Raw genomic sequence first — 6,731 nt, forward strand, 5'->3', positions numbered from 1 at the left:
CAGAATATAACTAAAATATAGAAAAACGGTCTTTTTTATTTTAAACAGTCAAATATCTTATAAAATGAATGTTCCGTATGATTAAATTTATGAAAAATTTTGTTGTTATAAATTAAGAAATAAAAAGTGTAACATTTTTGACAATCACCATAAATAAATTGTTTTTAACTTTATTTACAGTCCATAATCAATTTTCCAGAATCGTTGTCGAGCAGACTTTTTTTTGTTTCCATGTTAAAAATAAAAATACAATAAGAAGCATAAGCTGACATTTTTTTATTTAAAAAAATAAAATAGTCGCAGACTTACCTTTAACATTTTTATAATGCTCTTTTATGGCATCTACTAAACACTTCTTATTAAACTTAAGCACGTGTTTATGCACTGAACTCACTAGAAGGTATTTGTGACGAAAAAGTCCTTTTTGATGCGCATCAATTGAGAAAGATACAGGCAGGTGTGCAAGGACAAACTTGAACTTTTTTGCAATATGTGCATGCAACTTCTTTCACTAATCAGTTTCAAAATTGTAACCCAGCACGTTGGGCCTGAAGGCCGGCTAAGTTTGACTAAAATGCATCCAAAATCTGCTAACGCAGAAAGTTTCTACATCGTTCGGACATTAAAAATCAGTTGAATTTAAAATTACTTGAAAGCTCCCCGAATAATGCCGTTTTTTTAATTTCACCAGTTTTTAAATAATCAAACGAATACTCAAATTTGAAATGCCAGTAAACGGCTATTAAAAATTATCATTTGGGTACTTTTTATATAAATATATTAATAAATGAGTTTCACTACCGCTAGGTGGCGTATAGAAAACACAACCCGTCCGTATTGAAAATAGAAGTCCACAAGTTACATATGTGAGCGCCCGCGAAGAAAGAGACCTAACGTGGAAAAAATCGATTTTTATTTTCTTGCCAATCGATAGTTTCGAAGTTAATGTTTCATTTCCAATAATCAAACATTTTAAAAGTTGATTACTATTCTTGTTATTAAGCTACAAACAAAACAGACTAGACATCAATGAATGAAATAAAGCTTTGAAAAGCATCGACAAGCTCTCCGAAACACTCAAAATCCACATCATTCTAACACATGTTAAAGAAAGTTTACGCTTTATAGAAAATAACAATGGTTTAGGGTATTGGTCCGAGCAAAGCAGAGCATCTATACATCGCGATTTTTTGAAATTCTGGGCACGGTGAAAGGTAAAAAGTATATACCACAAATTATATTCAATACAGCTATTAAAAGCAGTAATAGAATTTTCTTCGCTTCACCTATAATTTCGAACTTTATTTACTAATAGATATCTTTAAACATTATTAAAAGCTCTGTTATTATATTTATATATACCAGTCGGTTGTTGTGTGAATATAAAAAATGGCACACCCTGCCAGTGAGAACCACATTTACGACGAATAAAGGACAACCGCGACTTCGAAAAATGTACCAAATTGGTAATGCATTTAATGCACTCTTCTTTTAACGACATGTTTTGCGGTCTGCTGATCAAACAAGAGTAATTTTATAGTCAATTATAATGCATTACTAGACAATAATACTTACACAGAACATTTTTCGTATTTCAGAAATCTCGAATTATGAATCACGTGTTAACTTAGAGCCTCGCATTTTCTGTCACTTTTAATAAGCAATTATTTATGAATTCGAAGTTAATTTTTTGTTATACAATACATATCTGCGCTGCTAATGTTTGGGAGTTTTCAACGCTAAAGGGGACGTTGACATTCATTTTTATTATCATAAAATATTTAATACTTGTTTTAAGTTATTGAAATAATTTTGTAGAAAATTCAAAGATGAAAAGAAATAGAAAAAGATAAATATGAAGATCTTTCAGTAATACATATGAGAATGTGCAAAAACATCATAATACAGAAAATGACTTTTTGTGGATATAGTGCTGGGAATCTAATGAGGGGGTGGTAGGGGCTGGGACGGCAAGGGCAATGCGCTTTTCATATCACAATGTCTGCTGCGGGTGTCTGTCCGGAATGGTAGCCTTACTACTCAGACAGAAGCACAGAAACAAAATTTAATATAAATTTGATATATAATAGAGTAGAACATAATGTAGAAAATTTCGCACCTTGGACAAAATCGAGTGCGAAGCACGAGATACGTGGTAAGAATGTGTTCGTTAAAGCCGAAGGAGCTTTAACAAAATAAAATTCACGATGACCAAAATTACAATTGTCGCTGCTTTTGTCGCTAGTTTTAATGCTCTTTCTATTTATTATTAGCATTTTTTGAAGAAATAAATATGTATATTACTTTACAAAATGAAAATCAGAGCTAATATTTCCTAATACACAAAGTATAATCTTAATTTTCAAAAGTTATGCAAAATAGATTATATGCACAGTGCTATTTCATTCATTTATAGAAAACTGACGAAACAAAGATAAGTGCGCCTGTAAGTTCCCATCGATTATATAATTAGTGCAGAATTATTCATATCCACCAAAACTTTTTTCCATTCGTAATGAATCGCGACGATAAAGAAGAATTCGTTATCCAATAATTTGCATAAAACATAGCCGTGGATATTCTCCACATGTGCGTATTCTTCTTCACTCACTCATGTCAGCTACCATCACCTCATTATATTTCGACCACGCGCGTCTAATTCTTTTACATAAAGTTATTTTTATTCAGAAATAAATTTTAATAAAATATCATGAAATAAATTTTCACTTTGATGAAACTTATTGGTACACGGCTTCACGCGGGTACCCTTTCCCAATGCACATCAAGTAATTTTACAACTCTAAAACATTAAACATTTGTAAACAACTCTAAACATTTGTCTTAAATGTTTTCTCTTTCATTTGACTAGTGATTAGTTTATCTATTTTTAATTTTCATTTGTCTTTTATTACACGGAGAGACTTTTGGTATTAATATTTGATTCATTCTACATGTATAATTGAAATATAATGTAAGAATTTAGGGATAATCGGGGTATTGTTATAAAGATTCCTACTCTAATAAGAGATGATCGTATTCCTTTATGTATTATTATAAACTTAAGCGAGGAAAAACTAGCATTCACGTTCAGAAAAAGTCTTATTTACTGTTTGAAATAGGTGAGCGTGGAAAAGTGATAATGGTCAATAACAATTTTTGTAAAAAATATTGTAAAAAGTATGAATTTTAAGTAACATAAGTTGTAAGAAATGTAGGAAATTTTAGTATTCTTGAATAAGAATGTGTATTAAAATGAGTGCCGCTAGTAATATCTGTAACCGGGATTTGCGAGAATTCTAAAAGACTATATTAAAAAGGCCCGAAGGTTTCCGAACTTTTCAATTCAAAAGTTTTATTTAAGTTCTTAAATTATTTCAATGAAAAAATATATTTTTTAATTATCTTCTTCTAATTCAGAAAAAAGTGAAAATAAAAAATTCTTTCTTCAAACACAATAAAAATCTTAAAAATAAGAAAATGGCCTCTTCCAATTTAAAATAAAATTGTACCTCTTTTAACTCAATAGAAACTTTACAAATATAAAATGTACTGCCAATTTAAAAAAAATTAGAATTTTCTATATTTTTTAATTATCCTCTTCTAATTCAGACAAAAAAAAAGGAAGATAAAAAATTACTTCCACAAACACAATAAAAATCTTGAAAATGAAAAGATTGCCTCTTCCAATTAAAAAGAAATGTATCACTTCCAAATCAATAAAAACTTAAAAATATAAAATTTACTGCTGATATAAAAAAAATTAGAATTTTATCATTTCAAGGTTGATAAAAATGTTAAAAATACAATACTTCACATTTTTCTTTTCGTGTAAAATGTCCACTGTATATTGGCAGAATTTAAAAAATGTAGGTATTTCTTAATCCCATGATTTGCAAAAAACTGCTTATGTTATTTTAGTTTCCGCTGTTAATGGTTTTTTTTACTTTAGATTAGAAAAAGGATAAAATGCAAATGTACTGAAGTAAAATTATAAATTAGTGATGGAAACTAAAAAAGCAATTTTGTGAAAAAATGGGCTTGAGAGATCCCTAAATATTTCTTTTATAAGTAATGACAATATTCAGGGGATATTCTGACACAAAAAAGGAAAAATTAGTCGGGCAGATATTTTGAAGAAGAGCCTTTTTTGGACCACGCTTTATTCATTCCTAATTTTTGCCACTTCTAATAAACTTCGTTAACTACCATTTAATCATTCACAGATGGATAACGGAAGGTTTTTTCAAGTATTATGTAATACTTTTTAAGAGATGTAGGCTCAGAACTGCTTTAAAGAATGTGATATTTAATACTTAAGTGGCTCATTATTCAGAAAAATTATATCTTGGGAAAATATATAGATACCTGGTAACAACCTAAAATTGTCAGGGAATTTTTTTACAGAATTTGAGTAGACGCCCTGCGATAATTCTAAGGATAATATTTTTTAAGATTTGTATTGATATCTTCCAACATTTAAAATATCTACAGAATATACTGATTATGAGTATAAATTTTCGTGATTCTTTCTCAAATGAGCTAGTAATTACTTCTGCATTTTATAAAATAAAAAACCTGAAACTCCAGAACTGTCGCTTAATACAGAAAAATATATTTGTTAAATTATTTTCTCTGCCTGTTAGTATGCAGATTTTTAGTTTGTTAGCACGATAGCTTTCGAAAGAGTTTACAGGTTGGCTTAGTCTTTGTTATATTTTTAAGTGTCCTAAACTAAAGGTCAGGTTCTTTTAGCCATCCATTTTGGATAAAAATTCACAAAATGAGCGCATTTTAAACATTTTAAGACAACCTTTTTTCAAAATTCAAACATTCTCTGTACGCATATTGCTAGTATTCAAACAGACGAACAATTTATCCTAAAGATGATTCAGAACTTCAAGCACATACAAAATACGGAAAAAGATGAGCAGATAGATATTCTGCAATTAAAAAAGGTTTACAAATTTGTTATGAATCAATTTTTAATAGGGTGCGTACTTTTTATTTTAATCGCGAAAAACATAATAAAGAGTGAAAAAAGAGGTCCCGGAAGCTGCAATTATAACATTGTAATGTCGATGTGGGAACTATGCCATAATTTAGTACTTATTTAGTGCTAATTTATGCTGCAGAGAAAAAATGTTGTGCCCGGTAATTTTGGCCAAAAACATGTAGTAATGCTAGCTTTAGCTGAAGCCACAACTCTGGTATGCGAAACTCGGAAACTATTAGTGGTATCAAATTCTCCTTTCCGCAGGAATTTAGTGCTAATTAAGTGCTCTGGATTTGCGCTATTCAAAACATCTGGTCACTTTTTTTTCACCAAAAACGTGTAGTAATGCTGCCTTTAGGTGACTCTGGTATGTGAAACTAGGAAACTATTAGTGGTATCAAATTCTGCTTTGCGCAGAAATTTAGTGCTGATTAAGTGCTCTGGATTTGTGCTATTCAAAAAATCTGGGCACTTTTTTTTTTACCAAAAACGTGTAGTAATGCTGGCTTTAGGTGACTCTGGTATGCGAAACTAGGAAACTATTAGTGGTATCAAATTCTGCTTTGCGCAGAAATTTAGTGCTAATTAAGTGCTCTGGATTTGCGCTATTCAAAAAATCTGGTCACTTTTTTTTTTACCAAAAACGTGTCGTAATGCTGGCTTTAGGTGACTCTGGTATGCGAAACTAGGAAACTTTAAGTGGTATCAAATTCTGCTTTGCGCAGAAATTTAGTGCTAATTAAGTGCTATGGATTTGTGCTATTCAAAAAATCTAGTCACTTTTTTTTACCAAAAACGTGTCGTAATGCTGGCTTCAGGTGACTCTGGTATGCGAAACTAGGAAACTTTAAGTGGTATCAAATTCTGCTTTGCGCAGAAATTTAGTGCTAATTAAGTGCTCTCGATTTGTGCTATTCAAAAAATCTAGTCACTTTTTTTTACCAAAAACGTGTAGTAATGCTGGCTTTAGGTGACTCTGGTATGCGAAACTAGGAAACTATTAGCGGTATCAAATTCTGCTTTGCGTAGGAATTTAGTGCTAATTAAGTGCTCTGGATTTATGCCTAGCAAAAAATCCGGGCACTTTTTTTACCAAAAACGTGTAGTAATGATGGCTTCAGGTGACTCTGGTATGCGAAACTCGGAAACTATTGGTGGTATCAAGATCTTCTTTGTGCCGGAATTTAGTGCTAATTAAGTGCTCTGGATTTATGCCTAGCAAAAAATCCATGCACTTTTTTTACCAAAAACGTGTGGTAATGATGGTTTCAGGTGACTCTGGTATGCGAAACTCGGAAACTATTAGTGGTATCAAGATCTGCTTTGTGCAGGAATTTAGTGCTAATTAAGAGCTAATATATTTTGCAAAAACTAAATTTTGTGCCCGGTAATTTTGATCAAAAACATGTAGTAATGCTGGCTTCAGGTGACTCTGGTATGCGAAACTCGGAAACTATTAGTGGTATCAAATTCTGCTTTGCGCAGGAATTTAGTGCTAATTAAGTGCTCTGGATTTGTGCTATTCAAAAAATCTGGGCACTTTTTTTTTACCAAAAACGTGTAGTAATGCTGGCTTTAGGTCACTCTGGTATGCGAAACTAGGAAAATATTAGTGGTATCAAATTCTGCTTTGCGCAGGAATTTAGTGCTAATTAAGTGCTCTGGATTTATGCCTAGCAAAAAATCCGGGCACTTTTTTTACCAAAAACGTGTAGTAATGATGGCTTCAGGTGACTCT

This window comes from Belonocnema kinseyi, chromosome 4, assembly GCF_010883055.1.
Source record: "Belonocnema kinseyi isolate 2016_QV_RU_SX_M_011 chromosome 4, B_treatae_v1, whole genome shotgun sequence".
Classification (NCBI taxonomy): domain Eukaryota; kingdom Metazoa; phylum Arthropoda; class Insecta; order Hymenoptera; family Cynipidae; genus Belonocnema; species Belonocnema kinseyi.